Source organism: Carlito syrichta, unplaced genomic scaffold (genome assembly GCF_000164805.1).
Source record: "Carlito syrichta isolate Samal-C Ts95f unplaced genomic scaffold, Tarsius_syrichta-2.0.1 Scaffold93669, whole genome shotgun sequence".
Lineage (NCBI taxonomy): Eukaryota > Metazoa > Chordata > Mammalia > Primates > Tarsiidae > Carlito > Carlito syrichta.
In genome coordinates this window covers 30,137-42,170 of record NW_007037765.1, presented here as the reverse complement: position 1 = coordinate 42,170, position 12,034 = coordinate 30,137, and the positions used below count along the sequence as shown (strand labels likewise).

At 40.8% G+C, this 12,034-nt stretch overlaps 1 protein-coding gene across 5 annotated transcripts in view; it reads right to left on the bottom strand.

Moving 5' to 3' along the window:
* The window catches only part of NFE2L2 (nuclear factor, erythroid 2 like 2), a 37,207-nt gene extending 25,173 nt beyond the window's left edge, over positions 1–12,034 (bottom strand). For 3 of the 5 annotated variants that reach the window (XM_008060861.1, XM_021713823.1, XM_021713824.1), the window contains exon 1: positions 11,621–12,034. The gene's annotated coding sequence lies outside the window, so the exon portion shown is untranslated. The remainder of the gene's footprint in view (positions 1–11,620) is intronic. The other 2 variants (XM_021713812.1, XM_021713817.1) reach the window with 2 other exon arrangements.

Here is a 12,034-nt window from a genome sequence, read left to right as displayed (position 1 = left end):
ACAATGCTAGCCATTCTTGTTGAACGTGTACTGTGTGCCCTGTTCATCTTGTTTAATGCTAAGCCTCTGCCACAGAGATGACCCACAACCTAAAGATGACGGAATGGAAGCACACCCCATTGTAAAATCTCCCTGACAAAAACCTTCATGGGCCTCGGTTCTTCACTTATACATTGGGCAAAAGCTCCTTACCTCACAGGGTGTGACAAGGACTGCCCAGGCCTCAGGCGTTTGCTAAAGGACTCTGCTCCTGCCTGGTGCTGTGGAGAGCCACGAGACTCCATGCTCAACAGGTGCCATAGTCAACATTGCTAGAAGCCCCTCTGCTGGCAGCTCACAAGTCAAACCCGCAGGAGACAGAATAGAGGACATTGTTTCTGATTTTCCTTTTCTTGGGTGAATATTGCTGATCATTGTGACTGGAAGTCAAGAATCAGGCTGTTAGACTGATTGAAGATAGGAAATCGATCTTAGAAAGAGGCAAAAAGAGAGATACTCCCTCTGTGCCACCTTGGGGGAAGGAAAGAATCTATTTTTTTTTTTTTTTGAGTTGGAGTCTCACTCTTGTCACCTAGGCTGGAGTGCAGTGGCACTCTCATGGCCACTGTAGCCTTGACCTGCTGGGCTCAGTTGATCCTTCCACCTCAGCCTTCCAAGTAGCTGGATCTACAGATGCACGCCACCATGCCTGGCTTATTTTTTTAAATTGATTGTAGAGACAAGGTCTCACCAAGTTGCCCAGACTGGTCTCGAACCCCCAGGCTCAGGCAATCCTCTTGCCTTGGCCTTCCAAAGTGCTGGGATTACAGGCTGAGCCACCGCGCCCAGCTAAGAATCCATTCTTAAAGCAAAAGGCAACTTCTGCCCGGTTTGTCCTCTCTTTCATCAGTGAAATGAACACGCTGGTGGACGAGTTTCCATGAAAACTCAGGGACAACAGAGCATGCAAGCTTGAGCGCACACAGCTGCATGGCAGAGCCAAACAGGAGAAAATCCACTCCCCTCCTTTGAAAAGGAGGCTTTAAAAAATTCTTTTTAAATGTCTAGCAAAGATACAAGTAAGAGGTACAATGACAGATCCTCAATGTAAGTGCTGATGGCAAAGTTCATCACAATAAGGCTCTACCCACACCCTGGCAGGAGCCCTACCCAATCCCTGCACCAACCTGTTCATCTTCCATTTCCCCACCATAATCTCCTACCCACGTCTAGCTCTTTTGCCCTTTCCAAAGCCTTCCATGGTTTTCAGATGCCCTGTACAAACACCACACAGGAATACCAAAGGCCTTCTTCAGCTACCCCCTAGTTAACCTTTTCAGCCCTGTTGACCCAACACTCTGCCACAGTCCAGCTCATGCCTGCATTGTTGCTCAGGTTTCCAGCTGTAGCCTGAACCAAACAAAATCTACCAGTTTAAGAAAAGTCTGTTAAAATGTCACTTCCTTCAGGATGTCCTCTCTGAGCACCCCAGTTGGAAGTCACACTTTCTCATCTGCATTATGACCCTGTTGCATATCAGACTAGTCTGTATTAAATGCTAAGTTCCTCCAGGAAGTTAGTGGGCTCATTCTCACATTTACCGGCAACTATTAAGTAAGCACAAAGGCATAGTACTAGACAGCAGAGTTACAAAAAAGATTACAGCCCCTACCCTAGAGGAACCCACACCCTAAGCAGAGACACAGATGACGTCAACTAATTCATACTAATTATGATATGAAACACACCCTATAATTCAGATGTACAAAGAGCAAAAGGGATCAATTAATTAGGAGGGGCAATCTGAAAAGCAAATGTCCTTCAAGAAGGGTACTTGCTGTACTATCTTGGAAGATTAGAACAGCTTCATGCCTTAAAAATTCCTCAGGTAGTGTAGATACCTAACAAATATTTGTAGAATGAATAATCAATATGTTCATTGTACACCTAAAGTATCTGGTGTTAGAGGTTCAAATTATGTAAATTACAAAGATACCATGTTAAACATCATTTATGATCCAACTACCAGTCATAGAAAAATTATTTAACTTCATTCACACTTCAAAGTTATTCTTTGGATACACTAGTATGAAGTACTATATCTATTAACATACACCTCTTCAAGGTAACAATACAATTGATCTTGTAAAAGAGCAAATGTGATAATATCTCTAAATATCCATTAAAGAATATTGCAATCTGAATGAAATTAATCAATATAAAGTGTATTTTCTTAGTTATTTCCCTCTGCATGATGATCAGAAAAAAGGACAAGAAGTAAGCAAACTTACTCTATGCCCCAATGTTCTAGACTTTCTCTTCCTAAAATTAAGCTATTACCATAAGATTGCAACCTAGGCAGCTATCCCACAACTTCTCTTACTCTCTTACTTTAGTATTCAGACGCCTTCAAAAAATGCCCAACGGAAAAGGTAGCAAAGACCCACAGAGATATGGCACATGACTTGTAACTTCATCTCCTTGAAAATTAAAATAACAGTAATGTTTAGTTCATCTTTTTAGGACCAATTCCTTGTAGCTATAGGCCTGAGAAATGGCAAACATCCACTGTTAACAATTATCATATAAACTAATATTGCTCTCTGTGTTAAGGGACCTGGACGAGTTCTACCTAAATAAAATGTCCCTACACTGTACCTTTCTAGAGCTCATTATTTTCCTTGACCTCTCTCATTACCTCTTTGAGACTAAGCATATAAAAAGGCTGCTGTCTGGGGAGACAGCAGGATTTCCTACAAAGTACAGGGAAGGCATATTCTGAGATTTTCTGAGAACAAGCAGTAATATCCTGGCTTCAAGTTGCCTCTAGAAGTCAGTGCACCACAGTGGTTCCACTGAGGCTGTTACCCCTACCCAGGAGCATTTGGAATCAAATGGAGGTGGGGTAGGGCGCTTTCTGGTTGTTACTATGATGCTAAACATCCTGTCAAGCGGCACAGTCCTCCACCCCAGAGAAAAGCCTAGCCCATGAGCCAACAGCATCCCCTTTGGTAAACACTGAATGAACTTGCTGAGGTAGGGACACTGTCTTGTAAAGTAGTTCTTTGTATTTTAGCAGCTAACAAAATGACCACAGACATTAGACAAGGAAAAAAGAAAGACAGGAGAGAAGGAGTCACACAGGTAAGGGAGAGTAGGGATTATGGACATTCGGAATCACTATTCTGCCACCTGCAAGTAATGTGGCCTTGGCCAAATGACTTATTTGAATAGGTTTCTTTGTCCACAGAATGGAGATATAATACCCCCATCTCCATAGATTTATTGTCAGGATCAAGTAAGAGAACATGTCTAGTATAGTACTTGCAGGTTTTTAGTAAAGGTTTCTTTTCCCTTTTCTTCCCCATGAAATTGCCAGTTCTATCTGTATTCAGATGTCACCAAAGACTGGTTCTCTTCACAGTATAGGAAGTGAGTTGGTAACATGAACCGAAATGAAAGACTAATTGTTTCCTCAGTCTCCATTATTATCTTTCCCAGCACACACAATCACTGACCCTTTATAGCACAATTGTACTGTTACCAAGCGAACTTTGGAAACCTGCATCACAGGGCAACAGCCGTGTGCCTCTAGAACTCCAGGCTCCCGAGTCCCGCAGGGCAGAAGGGAGGGAGGTGAATGAGTATCTACCTAGGGGAGTCATTTCTACCCACAACTCTCCAGGGAGGAAAGACTTTCTTTATCAGGATCAATGAGAAGAGATACGAGGTTTCCTCAGCTCTTCTTAAGATGCCTTCCCTCTTTTCTGACCTACTCATCAAGGACACCCTGGATCACAGTTCGGGAGGCACTGCCCTAAGGATTTCCCCAGACAGGCAGCCTGGTATAGACGTTTCTAGCAGAGGGTGAAGCTGTCTCTGGAGAAGAACGAACCTGGCCCCGCAGAATGGCTCTCATTCTTGGTCCTGGTCTCAGCTTAGGAACCAGCAGGAGAAGAGCAATACATGGGATGCGGGGGAGGGGGTACCTCAGCCACCACAAAGTAAACCAGCCTTGAGAGCTGGTTTTTCAATATATATTTTAATCACATTTCATTGAGAATTATCAAGAACAAAAAACAACTTCTTTAAAAACTGGCAATTTTTTTCTACTGCAAGTAAAAAATGATTATTTTTATTTTGGGTGATTTTCATTACCAGAACCTTAATGATTTTTATTATTCTTTTTGCTAAAAATAAAAATTGATGGTTCTTTAACGCTCTCTAGACACATCAGCAAGCCTCCCTGGCTCCAGTACTACAAAACAAACACAAAGCACAGATCCTCAGTCAACCCTCAAGCACTTGAAGATGACATATGGTTCCATCGTGCGCCATACCTCTGTGCTTGTTCCCTTCATGGGAGGCAACAAAGAATTATAATCATTTTCCCCTTCATTCTAATCCCTTAGGCTGGAGTAGGCTGGATTTTGCATCCATGTGAGATACTAAAATTTTATACTGAAGCAGAGCGGACAAAACTGTCAAGTCTGAAATAAAGCAAAATTCCTGCACCCCTTATTTGTGGGCCACCTACATAGTCAATACTTTCCCCAAATTCAGGTGGTTTCTCAATGTCTGTGTGACAGTTCACTGTTTACCCACCCTGAATGACAGCTACATTCTTACAAAAAAAATAAAAAAGGAAGGACACAAGAAATGCTTGGGGGGGGTGGGACTGGCAGTTGAGGGAAACTGCTAGGGGAGGGAGGGGCATACCTCATCAACAAGGGTACCTGCATAATCAGTGTTTGTATACCTAACCCTGAATTGTACCCCACATCTTTATAATAAATAAAAATTTTTTAAAAAGAAATGCTTCAAGAAAATACAAGTATGCATTGCATATTCCTGAAATCAACACTGAAATCTACCTGTTTTGAGGTACTTTAAACACACATAATATATGTCATTCAGCGCAAAACTCTAAGAACAAGTAAAAGAATACGATACAATTTTCAAAATCTTAAAACAATAGGCGGGACATGTTAAAAGAATTTCAAACTACCGACAACCGGTATTAGAAGAGCATGCTGGCTGGGTGCAGTGGCTGAGCACGTAATCCCACACTTTGGGAGGCCGAGGTGAGAGGACTGCCTGAGCACAGAGGTTTGAGACCAGCCTGGGCAACTTGGTGAGACCTCATTTCTACAGTAAATCACACACACACACAAACTAGCCAGGTGTGATGGCATGTGTCTGTAGTTCCAGCTACTTGGAAGGCTGAGGAGGACGGATCGCCTAAGCCTAGCAGGACGAGCCTGCAGTGGCCGTGAGTGTACCACCGCACTCCAGCCTGGGAGACAAGAGTGAGACTCCATCTCAAAAAAAAAAGAAGAAAAAAAAAAAAAGAAGAGCATGCTTTCAGAGAGGTAACTAAACACACCTCACCAAAGGGGCAATGGTCAAGGACAAGACCAGAGTTAGGCCTTGTGAGCTCTACCTCGAGACCCCGGGTAGGGAGGCCATGGTGTGCACAAAGGTTCCCTACTCTTTTCTGACCTGTCCCTCGCGACTGCAAGGTGGGTGTATAGGGAAGGGGCTAAGTCAGCCTCAAAAGACCACACATCACACCATCAAATCTCTCAAGCGGGATTGCTGTGCTTAGTGCATGCACATGTGCACACACTCATACACATACACATACTCAGACACACACACACACACACACACACACACACACACACACACACACACACACACACCTGCAAATAGTCTGGAAGTTAGCACCAGTTTCCAAATATGTAAACTAGAAAGCCATTTAGGTAAGTACAAGTGGTAGCCATCATTTATCAGGCAGATATAGAGAGAACTAAAAAACGAAGTTGCTAAAGTTGCTTTGGAGGGTCAAGTCTTTTCTTTTTAATGGTGGAAGAGGAAGAGGCCCAGGAATGCAGAGTCCCTTAGTGGAAGGCCGTGTTCTGTCCTGGCCTCCAGAATTTCCACCACACATCCTGGGCTTTGAGCATTCTGAACTCACTGCCCTCTCATATGTTATTACCAAATTCTCTGAATTGCAGGTTACTACAGTCCACATTCCTGAAAAAACATGAAACAATTCTACTGACCTACTTGGGAAAAGCCCTTTGATAACAAAGTTACCACCCAGATCTTCATGAGGAATTTAAAGAGTTCAAGTTATAATAACTGAATTTCAAACATTCACCAGGCACCTTAAAACACAGTTTCCAGTCAGATGTCAACAGTAAGGCTGTACAGGGCAGTAATCAAATATAAAAACACTTCCTGACCAGGCGTAGTGGCTCACGCCCGCAATTCTAGCACTTTAGGAGGCCAAGTGGAAGGATTGCTTCAGCCCAGGAGTTTGAGAAGACCAGCCTGAGCAACATAGTGAGCCCTTGTCTCTACAAAAAAAAAAAAAATTAACAAATTAGCCAGGAGTGGTAGTGCACACCTGTAGTCCCAGTTACTTGGGAGGCTGAGGTAGAAGGATCACCTGCACCCACCTGTGGTGAGCTGTGATAGTGCCACTGCACTCCAGCCTGGAAGACAGAGCAAGACCCTGTCTCAGAAACAAAACAAAACGCTTCCTTTCATAAGACACCTAAACAGATTTTCTAAATCACTATATAGATACCCTCAATGGATATCAAGCACTGAGGTAGGTCCCCTAGGGCACTGACTCTCAAACCTGACTGCACATTGGAAACCTTTCAGAAGCTTTAAAAAAATGGCAATGCCTGGTCCCCACCCCCAGAGATTTTGATTTCATGAGCGATTTGGCCCAGGCATCGGTATTTTAAATACTAATGGTGAGTCTAATATACAACAAAGTTTAAGAATTATGGCTATAGGAAACAAAAAACATAAAAAATGGAAACAACTCAAATGTTCATCAACTGATGAATAGACAAATAAAATACGGTATATTCATATGACAGAATAGTATTCAGCCATAAAGAGGAATGAAATACTGATACATATTACAATATAGTTGAACCTTGAAAACATGCTAAGTAAAAGAAGCCAGTCACAAAAGGACAAATATTGTATGATTCCATTTATATGAAATGTCCAGAACAGGCAAATTCATAGATATAAAGTAGATTCCAGGGGATGAGGGAGTTGGGGAGGGAAATGGGATGTGACTGCTAATTGAGATGGAATTTCTTTTGAGGATGATGAAAACTGATTTACAGTGATAGCTGCATAACTCTATGAATACACTAAACCACTGAATTGGTTTGAATGGATGAATTGTACAGTGTGTGAATTATATCTCACTTAAAAATGTATGTTTATCTATAAATTGTATTCTGAACACTTAAAGAGCTTGCAATGTAGCCGTAGAAAAAAAATACACAGGTAAGACAAGTATCAAGAAAGATTTTAAAAGGCCATTAAAAAGAATTGCCTACATAATACAGAAAATAAAAGCTAAAAACTCAGAAGATGGCATCAAAGCCAAAGTGATCAATATTTTTTTCTTACAACATTTCAACATTTTTTCTTCTCTGATTTGAACAAGCAAGAGAGTTCGGGTCTTATCAGTGGGCTACTGATACTATAGGCCCCAAATTTTCCATTTTTAAGTTCATGAAAAGGAAATAGCTATTTTGTACTGCCAAATAATTTTTTAAAACTTCTTCAGGATACAGTCTGTTGACAGACTGTAGTGACTCTCAAGAGTCAGCTATCAACAGGACCTTTCAAAGATTGACTTGGTGCTCTAAATCCTACTTATGCTCTGGATTTGTCTCTGCTACTGTCACTATAGTTTGGATCAAATACACTTATATGCTCACATACACAAAAGGACTTTCAAATTCGAGGATTTGTAATACACAGCTTATGCTGTAAAAACAACTGATTAAAAGTGCTTCCCACACTTAAAGTTCTTAAAAATACTTAATACTAATAGTTAAAAGGTGTTTATTGTGGCAGGGACTGACACATGGACAACTCAGGGCAGGATTTTAACAGTCTTGTTTTGGGGTTAGGGCTAGGGGTTAGTAATAAGAATACCATTTATACTTCTCCAACACTGGACATGTAAATATTACATACTTGAACATATTTTTGCTTTCATTTACATAAACATCCCATTATTAATTCTAAGAAGCCTATACCTTAAAGCCCTTTTAATAAATGTTTGTTGGCACATATTTAAAAGCAGGTGGCAGTGAAATTTCAGTAACTCCTAGAAGTCACCAAAATGTAAACTCTATTCTAGTCTCCATTTACGGTAAACTTAAACATACATTTCTACAGCTACAGATGAAGACAATCAGATTAAATATTATATCTAATAAACAATCAGATTAAATATTGTATCTAATAAACCTCTTCTCCTCTATCCTGGGTGCGGCAGATTTCAGTCAACTTTCAGAAGTGGCTGGGCCAGGCATTTAAATACCCTGGGATTTACTCAGACCAACTTTTAGAAAAATCATCCATCAGATCCCTAAAAGTCATGCAGTATACTTACTTCAGACAAATAAGATAATAATTCTGAAAACAACTTCTTTAACAATAAGAACTAAGAAATAAAGTATTTAATTTTGAAATGACCATTCTCAAAGTCCCAAGTAAGCTTCAACTTGATATACTTGAGGCCTTATGCTTGCTTCAATTCAGAAATACCAAAGCAGGGGATTTGTGTTTAATTTGGGCCAACAGCTGTCTGCTAGCTGTTTTCAATTCAAATTCTCATTCTCCCCATTTTCCTTCAACCCATTTTACCCTGTCTGTCACACTCTTCACCATATCCTCACTACAAATCTTATTTCTGATCACTACATCAAAATAAAAAGAGCCAATAGAACGGAAGAATATACTAACAAGACAAACAAAGGCAAATACCCCAGTAGTTAAGACATTTAATTAAGACAAAAGGAAAAGAGTCCTTGAAAAATGGGAGGCAGAATCTTGGACACTACTGGAATCCCAGGAGTTTTAAAAACGATTATTATTTTAGGAATAATAATCTAAATGCCTGTCTAAATTAAACCCACCTAGGCTTCTGTCTTCCTTAAAAGGACCACAGGGGGTAATTCCATTGATGGTTATATTTACTCTCCTTGTAGTTAACAAGATCCACCTCCCCCCTCACAAATGAGGGGGACCCAAAAAACCCCGGAATTTATTTGTTTGAAATTGTGTATTTGTACATGTTTAAATTTCAGTCACCTTCAAAGTACTCTCCATTTGATACAATATACCAATTGCGACACCTTTCCCACTGCTCAAAGCAGTTTTTGAACTTGTCAATTTTGATGCCTTTTAATGCTTCTGCCAATTTTTTTGTTTCACCTCTTTCATGTCGGCAAAATTGAGGACTTTTCTAATCTGGGGAAACAAAAAAAAGTCACTTGGGGGTGACATTGGGTGAATAGTGAGGATGGGGCACAGAGGTCATGCCGGTTTTTGGTCAAAAACTGCTGAACACTCAGCACAGGGTGGGCAGCTGCGTTGTCATGGTGGAAGAACCAGTCACCTGTTTGCTACAACTTGGGACATTTCTTCTGCAACCCAACCTCTCACTGCACTAGCTGGTACACTGATGCCGATGGGTTTCTAGAATACTAATCTAGTGGGAGAAGCCCGTACTACAAAGGGTTCGCCCTCCAAAAGATAATTCTGGTTTTTTTAGGGTCCCCCTAAAAAATGTGTTGCTAAGCAGAAGGGTATATACATTAATTTTTAAAATGTCTGCCTCTCCCTTCCCAAGTTCTTCTCAATTTAGCCATTTTTTAAAGTGTGAATTTGTCCTCCTGTTTAAAGTTTAACTAGTCTAGGTTCAGTTTGGAAGTGGTGATTAGGAGCCCCCAGGATTCAGACTACCTGCATTTGAATCCTACCTCAGCCACTCAATAGTTGGGTCACCTTATCAGAACTCTTGGCCTGAGTCTATGCCTAATTCCTACCAGGAAACCAGAGATAATAGTATTTCCCATGGGGTCACTGTGAATTATGCATGTGAAACAATTATATTGCCTGGCACTGGGGTAGTGATCTATTATCATCTTAATGCCAAATTCTTCCTGCATAACAGAAAAGTCAACCCAGGTTCCAGGAAAAGTTGAAGCGGAAATATTTATGCAAAACGCTCTTTAAGTGTCTTCAGTAATGACAAAGAAAATTCTCAGAAAGTAATGTGCATATAGTGCACAAGGGTTTCTTTTCTCATGTAGCTTCATTAAGTACAAATCATCCCAAACAAAAATAAATATTAAGAAAAATGATGTAATTGAGTTTAAACTCTCCCTAGTAATCCTAAAGATAAGAGGCCCCCCCTCCAGTATTTATAAGGACTCAAGTTAACATGAAAGAAACTTTTCAAAATGGTCCATTATTTTTAATGCAGAAGACTGCTGTGAGCATTTATCCTCCTACGTGCTGCTTCCACAAGCTCTCAAGAGATTTTTCACATATCTGAAAAGTCAAGTTGTTCTTTGCTTAATACTCATTCAGGAGATGAGAGGCCTGTCCTATTTTTCTTTGTGTTTGACTTTTAAAAATAATCTTATCAGTCTAGTCCAAGATCAACTTCAGCCCTCATCTACAAAAGTATTTTATCTATCCAAGACACCCTTGAACAGAGTAATGGATGGTTCCTTTCACCTAATGGAGATACAGAACGGAAGGCTCCTTTTCTGCCCTGTTTATCAAACCATACTCCGAACAGATGGTGAAAACTGTATCCTAATACCTCTTCACATCTGGAGAGTTTCTTTGACAAAAGTTTAAGAAAGTTCTTAACTCTGTTCAAATCTTTCTAGACTACAAACAATGATTTATTACGAATTGTAGGCATGAAATCTATTCTTGTTTCTTTTTTTAATAGTTTTCAAATATGCAAATTGATATCTGACTGCAAAGATGGAAAAGCAGTTATTTCCATCAAGCATCAAGTGTGAAAAACACACTTAAAAGAAAGCAGTACTATGCTTCATGCACTTTGTATGTGGAATGTTATATTACATAGCAAAGAAAAGAAAACCAAAAAATAACAAAGAGCTCTATACACTACAATTCCAGAAATTAGGAACACTAAAGTTTGTTTGCATCATATATATCCTTTGGCCAAACAATAATTTCTATATATATAAATTCTTGAACAGCAGCTAAATCAGAAAGTACAATTCACTTCTTCATACTTGTAGAAACCAGACTATAATACCAATCAATACTGGGGGAAAGTTCAAGACAAACAACTTTAAAGGAAAAAAAACAACAACACAATATACTGTCAATAATTTAAAACTTTACATTAGATCTTCAGATTAACCTAAAACTTTACATGTAACAGCATAAACATGTTTATCGTACCCGTCAAGTTACACATTTCCTTGAACCAATTTTTTTTCCAAACACTCAATTACAAAAAAATGAAATAGAAATATCTACTCTTTTAAAAGTTTCTACAAAGCATGCATAGAAACTTGTTTTCACTTTTATACAATTTACAGAATTTATTAGCAAAGTATTATGAAACCCAAGCGTCTCATTCTCTGCCCTTGCAAAAGAGGAGGAACATGCTAAGAAGCTGAGGCAAATTCTCAAAAAGAAAAGGAAAAATATGCAAACACTGGGGCGGGGGGGCATAATAGCTGAAAGCAAGAAATTTAGTAACAGACTAAAAGCAATACAAATTCTAATCTACACTCGCAACTCTTACCCTTGACAGCAGAGAACAGAATATCCTGCCTTACACATTTTGGAGTTGCGATTCTGAAACGCTAAATCCAAAGACAAAGCCGCCCTGGGGAAAATAACAATTGCGCAACAGATCAACAGCTCCAACTTGTCCCTTGGCCCCGGCGCGGCGAGGTTTGCACGCTATAAAGCAGGAAAGGGCCAACCGAGGGCCGCCGTGACAGCCAACCGGCCCCTGTCGCCCAGGCCGAGGCCACGCACGCGGCGTGCGCCACTAGGAGGCATCGCTCCCGGAACCAGAAGCCCCGGGCGCCGCGACTGCGACCGGAGTCCGCCGCCCTCGCCCGCACTCCCCGCCGCGCTGCGAGGGGCCGGGCCCGGGGCCCCGCGCCGGGGGAAGCGCGCCGAGTCCGGCGGAGCCGCCGCACGTCGGGGC